Raw genomic sequence first — 9108 nt, 5'->3', positions numbered from 1 at the left:
ATTATCAAAATCATTTTAAGGATATACTCTAGAAATGGGAGTGAATATAGTACCTTCTAAAGTCAGTACTCTCTACTCATATAGAATTGCTGAATAGGCGTAAGCCTATTTCGAAACATATTCAGATTCGGATAGTCCAGCACATATGCAGAAGAGAGAAAATGATAAGTTGGACAGGAATTCACTTGTTTGTGGGTTATCCTAGTGAAATGAAAGTAGGTTTATAGTCTTAAAAATCAGAAGGTCATTGTTAGCATCAATGACCGATTTCTAGAAAAGGACTATGTAATAAACCATGTGCCCATAAGAAAATTTGTTCTTAAGGAAATAATAAAAGGCATGTCTAATCTAGTACCAACTGTACAAGATGAGATACCACAAGGAAACTGCAACACGTATCACAAATGATACACAATTGCAGAAAGTGCCTTGTCGTAATGGGAGGGTTGTTAGGTAACCTAAAAAGATTCATGTTTTGGGAGAGTTTTTGGACTCGATCCCTGGAGGACATGAACCTGATCTCCGGACATATGACGAAACACTCCAAGATAAAGATGCAACATCTTGGCAAAGAGTAATGAATAACAGAATTAGAATATATGTATTCTAATAAAATCTGGAAGCTTGTAGAACCACCAAATGGTGTAAAAGTCTTTGGGTGTAAAAAGGTCTATAATAGGAAAAGAGGGATAGAAAGGAAGGTAGTAACTTTCAAAGCAAGGCTTGATGAAAAAGGAAACTTTTTCACTGGTAGCCATGCTTAAGTCTATCCGGATTCTTTTATCTATTTGGCAAGTGGATGTCAAGACAACATTCCTTAATGGAAGTCTTGATGAAAGCATCCGTATAAAGCAACCAGAAGGGTTCATTGCAAAGGGCTAAGAGCATCTTGTGTGCAAGCTCAATCAGTCTTTGGACTGAGGCAAAGCTTCAAGGTCTTGGAACATCCGGTTTATCAAAGTAATCCATGTTGGTGCAACCTTAGGTCAAGGTTGACCTGGTTGACCCGACTCGAGTTGACCTGACTCGAGTTGTATTTTGATGTTTGACGAGAACAGAAGAGTTGTATTTTGATGGGAGATTGTTGGTGCAACCTTAGGTCAAGGTTGACCTGGTTGATCTGACTCGAGTTGACCTGACTCAAGTTGTATCTTGATGTTTGACAAGAACAGAAACTTGGGAGGTTGTGGGTGCAACCCTTGGTCAAAGTTGACCTGGTTGACCCGAGGTGAGTTGACTTGGCACGGAAAAGTCCAAGCAGGGAGCTTGGCACAGGAAAAGTCCAAGCAGGGAGCTTGGCACGGGAGAAAGTCCAAGTATGGAGACTTGGCACGGAGAAGTCCAAGTATGGGAACTTGGCATGTGGAAGTCGGAGAGGGCTCGGTAGCTCGTTCTCCGGACTATGGTCAGAGAGGGCTCGGTAGCTCGTTCTCTGGACCGGATGTGGAAGTCGGAGAGGGCTCGGTAGCTCGTTCTCCAGACTAGGTCAGAGAGGGCTTGGTAGCTCGTTCTCTGGACCGGACGAAGTCGGAGAGGGCTCGGTAGCTCGTTCTCCGGACTAGGCCAGAGAGGGCTCGGTAGCTCGTTCTCTAGACCAGGAAGGCAGATAGAAAGTCCTGGTGAGTGAAGCCAGGCAGACGGAAAAGTCCTGGTGAGTGAAGCCAGGCAGATTGGAAATCCTGGTGAGTGAAGCCAGGTGAAAACCCTAGTGAGTGAAGCTAGGTGAAAGTGAAAGTCCTGGTGAGTGAAGCCAGGCAGTTGGGGAAAGTCCTGGTGAGTGAAGCCAGGCAGTTGGGAAGTCCTGGTGAGTAAAGCCGGGCAAGGAAAAATCCAGATGGATTAAGGCTGATCGGACATCTGGTGTTGTGAAGGTCAAGTAGGTCAAGGGAGTGACCGGATACTTGGCACGAAGAGAAAAGTCTAAGTGGGTCAAAGGGATTGACCGGACACTTGGTAGGGAGTCTTAGCAGGTCAAGGGAGTGACCAGATGCTAAGCATGAGATACCAATAGGTCAAGGTTGACCGGATATTGGTTTGGAAGGCGTGGGACTTGGTTTGGGCAAAAACCAAGAGCTGGATCGATCAGTGGATCGATCCAGTGATACACTGGGTTATCTGATCGGTCTGGTGACCGATCAGTAACCAAACAGTATGCTACTGTATGTTATCTGATCGGAAAGCGAACAGAAGGCAAAGAGAAAAGGAGGGGATCGGTCTGTGGACCGATCCACATGCACCCTGATCGGTCCACAGACCGATCAGGAGACGATCAGAGAGTTGGGCGAGTTCTCTGTGAAGAGTGCTGATCGGTCTGGGGACCGATCAGCATAGGTCCTGATCGGTCCCCAAGACCGATCAGGGAGGTCTCGGACCGATCAGGGTGGAGCCTGATCGGTCCAGGTATATCCGTTGAGATTCAATGGGTATCTCCGTCTTCTTCGCTATCTGCTTTGCTGCAATTGCAGGTTCAGGCTATATAAAGGAGATCGAGGGCTGCTACAATATACTTTTCTTCTGGTTCGAAACTTCTGCTTCTTCTTCTTCGCTGCTGTGATTTGAGCTTTGCTGAGCTCGCTTCTGCTTGAAGCTTCGTGTGAGCTTCATCGGCTGGTTCCTGCTGTTGTAGGCGTCTTGTGAAGCTGCTGCTTCATCCAGTCCAAGAGAAGAAGGCAAGCTAGTGTTGTTATATTTATGTTCTTAGCTTCTTGCTGTACTTGTACTTCTGCTTACTGTTGCAAAGTTTGTGGCGAGGTTTCTCCACCCAGAAGGAGTGTTCATTAGCCGGTTCTCCGGGGTCTCATCCACCGACGGATTGGTAGGCTTCGTCCACCTTACGGACACGCCGAGGAGTAGGAGTTTATCTTCGAACCTCGTTACATCGCTGCGTGTTGAGGTTTGATCTTCTTGTCTTTGTTTCTTTGTTTTATTTTCCGCTGCGCTAACTTGATTTGTAGAAAGAAACGCAAATTTGGGGTTGGCTATTCACACCCCCCCTCTCTAGCCGCGACCATCGATCCTATCAAGTGGTATCAGAGCAAGGTTGCTCTTCGTCGGATTAACACCCAAGGGAGCACAAGCTAGATAATGGATGGACTTGGAGAAGACGTCATGATTCCACCCTTCTACGATCGCGACGACTTCGTGTTTTGGAAGGTAAGAATGAAGTATTTTCTTATGACTAACTTAGTTAATTGGAATTGTGTACAAGTAGGTTTTGTTCCTCCAAGGGATGAAGAAGGAGAAATTCTTGAGAAGAAGAGGTGGACGAAGGAACAAATCCACCAATCCGTAATCAACGACGAGGTAATGAAAAATTTTGAATTCTCATTACCTAACGATATCTTGTGTAAGATAGGTGGTTACAGCAATGCCAAGGAATTGTGGAATAACTTGGCCAAGTTCCATGAGGGAAGCTCCAATTCAAGTCATGAAGAGGAGTCAAGTGAGTCAAGTAGCTCACTTCATGGAGGTAAGGAATTAGAAGTTGAGGGCTACTCAACATCTAAGGAAGAAGAGGAGGAGAGTTCTTCTTCAAGATTGGAGCAAGAAGAAGAAGCCTCTACTTCCGGAAGGGATGAAGAAGAAAGCATACAACCATCCTCAACCCTAGGTAACTCAAGCAATTTACTTTCAAGTAAATTACATATAATGTGCTTTGAGTGTAGGGAATATGGACATTACAAGAGTAAGTGTCCAAGGAGGATTAGGAAGACTCCACCGGCGCCAAAGGTCAAGAAATCCGGAGTCCCGATACACAAGGGTAAGGAGCACGTGGTGTGCTTCCAATGCAAGCAAAGGGGACATTATAGGAGCCAATGTCCGAGGGGGAGGCAACCTCACAAGGACAAGAGACCGAGCATGTCTATAGGGGGAGCTAAGGCAAACCCTAAGGTAATCTCTAAGGCACATTCTTGCAATTCTAGTAGGATGCATGCTAGTAGCCTTATTGCTATTGTCAATAATAATAAGCATGATAACTATAGTAACCGATACACGTGCTTAGGTGCCAAACATGTTAGCCTAGATAAGGACAATACTAGAAAAACCAAACCTAGAATTAACTCATCTAAGGTTAAGGAAAACCTAGGTAGGAATCCCAAAACAACTAGACATATGCCTAGGTATACCTCAAAGAAAAATGACAAATTAAAACTTGAGGTATTAGAAAAGGAAAATCAAGTCTTGAGGTCAAGACTTGACAATTTAGAAAAGACCCTTAAGAATTTAGAGAAGTCAACTCAAGGGTCTAAGGGTCAAAAATCAAAGCCCACTTATCATAATGTTCCATTCGATTATGGAACAAGACCTAGGGCTAGAAAGACCATCACCAAGGTCACAAGGGGAGTCACCCCTAGAGTTGATCTTGATGAGTCCCAAATGACCAAGGCTTTAAAGCCTAGGAGGGTCATTAGGAGGGTTTCTAGGGAAGTCATCCCTAGTGAATATTTAGTGAACCCAATGAGCTCAAATAGGTATTGGGTTCCTAAGAGCGTGATTCCATCACGCTAGATGGTTTAGGGTATGCCAACCTTACTTGAATAGGTAGTTAACCTAATCATGGCAAAAGGTGGCACTTTAGGAATTTTCAAGGTGTAATCAAGCCTTGAAAATGAGATTAAAAAATTATTCCTAAGGTGATTAGCATGTGCCAACCATATTCGAGGAATTCTCTAGGGTCAATCTAATTAGCACATAGTGATCTAAAAATCTTTAGTATATGATTTTAGGTCTATTACACTTAGGAATATGGAATTTATGGCAAAATGATCAAAATTATCAAAAATGGCAACTAAGGCTAGAATTAGGTATCTTCTATACCTTTATATATTATTTGTCATGTATTGTTTGCCATATGCCATGTCATGACATCATATTTAATTTATTATCATTTGAAATGTCATGATAATGCTTAGGTTAGTTATATGTCATGCTTTAGTTAAGTTTCATACTTTATGACATGACATCATGACATTGGCACATGTTTTTACTTATGATATTATTTTATGTCATGTCATCATCTCTTGCATTTGTAATCAATTAAATTGGTTTAAGGACAAAAACATAATTTGATATGGAGATCAAATTGTTGTTTAGAAAATGCATGAGAACCTAGCCTAAGACGACCTAAACCCATATCTCACATCAAAATTGACTTGGATGTGTTTGATACACCTTAGATGTGTGTGAGATATTAGGATGATGAGTTAGGATCAAGGTGCATAGTTCTTGTACCTAGATGAGCCTAATTCTAATTGGAGGATCATAGGGAAAACTTGTGTACAAGTCATGTACATATAGTCCTGAGATTATGGTCCTAAATTAAAGGGTTTAAAATCATTTTAAAATTGATTTGAAAAACCTTGATGAAGCTTTTCTAGTGATAGCATTCATCATTGAGCAAGTTGAAACAAAGTTGAGTTAAACTTGAACTATTTCAAAGTTTTTCGAACTTTGTATCAAGTTTTGAAAATGGAAGTTATTTTCATCGAAAATTATTTTTCCGTGATAATATATGTTATGAGGAATGTATCCTCAAAATTTTATAATTTTTGAAATTTTATGTGATTTTTGAGAGGTTTCTGAATTTCGGAAGTAGAAAAATCAGAAACTTCTGATATCAGAGTTGGGGACCGATCAGAAGGGATTCTGATCGGTCCAGGGCACTCTGGATCGGTCACTTGACCGATCCAGGGAAGGTCTGATCGGTCAGGTGACCGATCAGCACGTGCCAACTTGTTGATTTTTGACTGTTTTGTCTGAAATTTCAGTTGGGAGTTGGTGTTTTGGATTTCTAAAGGCTTGAAACTCTCCAAGATATTGTTGGTGCAATGGTCAAGGGGGAGTTGACCTTTAGGGGGAGTTTTACCTATTAGTCAAGGGGGAGTTGACTTTTAGGGGGAGTTTTTACTTCTAAAGACTTGAGTGATATGGGATTATCACTAAGTTAATTGTTGACCTTAGTATCAAGGGGGAAATTAAGGGTTTCAATGAAAGGTATGGGACCTTCATTAGAAAGAAACTCTTGACCTTGATTCACTCTTTTTGATGTGTGTCAAAAAGGGAAAGAGTGTAGGTTTAGGGAGAATGTTCAAGGAAGAACATTAGAAAACCTAAGTTAGGTTATGGTTTTGTCAAACATCAAAAAGAGGGAGATTGTTGGTGCAACCTTAGGTCAAGGTTGACCTGGTTGACCCGACTCGAGTTGACCTGACTCGAGTTGTATTTTGATGTTTGACGAGAACAGAAGAGTTGTATTTTGATGGGAGATTGTTGGTGCAACCTTAGGTCAAGGTTGACCTGGTTGATCTGACTCGAGTTGACCTGACTCAAGTTGTATCTTGATGTTTGACAAGAACAGAAACTTGGGAGGTTGTGGGTGCAACCCTTGGTCAAAGTTGACCTGGTTGACCCGAGGTGAGTTGACTTGGCACGGAAAAGTCCAAGCAGGGAGCTTGGCACGGGAAAAGTCCAAGCAGGGAGCTTGGCACGGGAGAAAGTCCAAGTATGGAGACTTGGCACGGAGAAGTCCAAGTATGGGAACTTGGCATGTGGAAGTCAGAGAGGGCTCGATAGCTCGTTCTCCGGACTATGGTCAGAGAGGGCTCGGTAGCTCGTTCTCTGGACCGGATGTGGAAGTCGAAGAGGGCTCGGTAGCTCGTTCTCCGGACTAGGTCAGAGAGGGCTTGGTAGCTCGTTCTCTGGACCGGACGAAGTCGGAGAGGGCTCGGTAGCTCGTTCTCCGGACTAGGTCAGAGAGGGCTCGGTAGCTCGTTCTCTAGACCAGGAAGGCAGATAGAAAGTCCTGGTGAGTGAAGCCAGGCAGACGGAAAAGTCCTGGTGAGTGAAGCCAGGCAGATTGGAAATCCTGGTGAGTGAAGCCAGGTGAAAACCCTAGTGAGTGAAGCTAGGTGAAAGTGAAAGTCCTGGTGAGTGAAGCCAGGCAGTTGGGGAAAGTCCTGGTGAGTGAAGCTAGGCAGTTGGGAAGTCCTGGTGAGTAAAGCCGGGCAAGGAAAAATCCAGATGGATCAAGGCTGATCGGACATCTGGTGTTGTGAAGGTCAAGTAGGTCAAGGGAGTGACCGGATACTTGGCACGAAGAGAAAAGTCTAAGTGAGTCAAAGGGATTGACCGGACACTTGGTAGGGAGTCTTAGCAGGTCAAGGGAGTGACCAAATGCTAAGCATGAGATACCAATAGGTCAAGGTTGACCGGATATTGGTTTGGAAGGCGTGGGACTTGGTTTGGGCAAAAACCAAGAGCTGGATCGATCAGTGGATCGATCCAGTGATACACTGGGTTATCTGATCGGTCTAGTGACCGATCAGTAACCAAACAGTATGCTACTGTATGTTATCTGATCAGTCTGCAGACCGATCAGAAAGCGAACAGAAGGCAAAGAGAAAAGGAGGGGATCGGTCTGTGGACCGATCCACATGCACCCTGATCGGTCCACAGACCGATCAGGAGACGATCAGAGAGTTGGGCGAGTTCTCTGTGAAGAGTGCTGATCGGTCTGGGGACCGATCAGCATAGGTCCTGATCGGTCCCCAAGACCGATCAGGGAGGTCTCGGACCGATTAGGGTGGAGCCTGATCGGTCCAGGTATATCCGTTGAGATTCAATGGGTATCTCCGTCTTCTTCGCTATCTACTTTGCTGCAATTGCAGGTTCAGGCTATATAAAGGAGATCGAGGGCTGCTATAATATACTTTTCTTCTGGTTCGAAGCTTCTGCTTCTTCTTCTTCGCTGCTGTGATTTGAGCTTTGCTGAGCTCGCTTCTGCTTGAAGCTTCGTGTGAGCTTCATCGGCTGGTTCCTGCTGTTGTAGGCGTCTTGTGAAGCTGCTGCTTCATCCAGTCGAAGAGAAGAAGGCAAGCTAGTGTTGTTATATAGTTAGCAGATATCAAAGTAACCCTAGACAAGGACATTGGACAGTAGTAAAGCATATATTAAAGTACCTTAGAGGCGCTAGAGATTATATGCTAGCTTACAAGGCAGTTAATTTGGTCCCTGTGGGTTACACGGATTTTGACTTCCAATCGGATAGGGACAATAATAAGTCGACCTCGGGGTTTTGTGTTTACTTTAGGAGGAAAAGTCATAACTAGGGAAGAGTGATAAGCATAGGTGTTTTTCTGGACTCCACCATAGAAGCTGAGTATATGGCAAGCCTCTGAGGTAGCCATAAATGCTGAATGACTTAATTACCTCAAGATAGACTTAGATATGATTTCTAGTTTGTCCAAAGATTATTACAATTTATTGTAATAATAATGGTGCAGTAACAAACTCGAAGAAACCATGAGTCTATAAGGCAAGTAAACACAATAGAGCGTAAGTTCTACCCAATACGAGAAATTGTATAACGAGGAGAAGTTGTTGCCGCCTAGATTGTATCAGATGATAACCTAAGGTCCTTAAGGCAAGAGCTTTTTGAAAGGCATGGGAATCAGATGTATGGCAGCAGATATGGCAGCTTAGTCTTTTAGTATAAGTGGGAGATTGTTAGAGTGTATACTAAAAGCCTAGCTTTTGGTATAAACATTTATCTAGAAATAAGAATCACATTGGTCAAATGTCTACATTTGTGATAAATATAGTTGTTCAATTAATTTATATTGTAGATAACATGGTATGTGGTGTCACACACAGAAGATCATGTTATCAGTACCTTATAAATTATAAACAGTAGCTCACGACCATGATGGAAAGGAACAAACCATTGGAAGGTCGTAGTATAATTAGGTGTTAGTTTATCTTAACTATATAATTATACTAGTACACTAAGAGTGTATTGAGTAAGACCATTAGAGGTCGTTTCTTTTATACTGACTTTATAAAGGGACAAAGACCTCAGTTATTATGGAAGTGTGTGCTCTTAATCCTAATATAATAACAAGCACATATATTTGATATTTATTTCTTTAATTTATCAATGGGTGAGATTTAGTTCGATGAATCAATAAGCCCGATAAGTTAGGAAATGATATCACTTATAGTGTGTGTTGTTGATTATAGAAGGAAACTGTGTCCTAGTAATCTAGGTTGAGAATGTCCCCAAGAGGAGCTCATAAGGATTGTCATGTTAAACCCTGCAGGTGGACTTAG

This window comes from Zingiber officinale, chromosome 9A, assembly GCF_018446385.1.
Source record: "Zingiber officinale cultivar Zhangliang chromosome 9A, Zo_v1.1, whole genome shotgun sequence".
Classification (NCBI taxonomy): Eukaryota; Viridiplantae; Streptophyta; class Magnoliopsida; order Zingiberales; family Zingiberaceae; genus Zingiber; species Zingiber officinale.
This window is presented reverse-complemented; position numbering follows the sequence as displayed.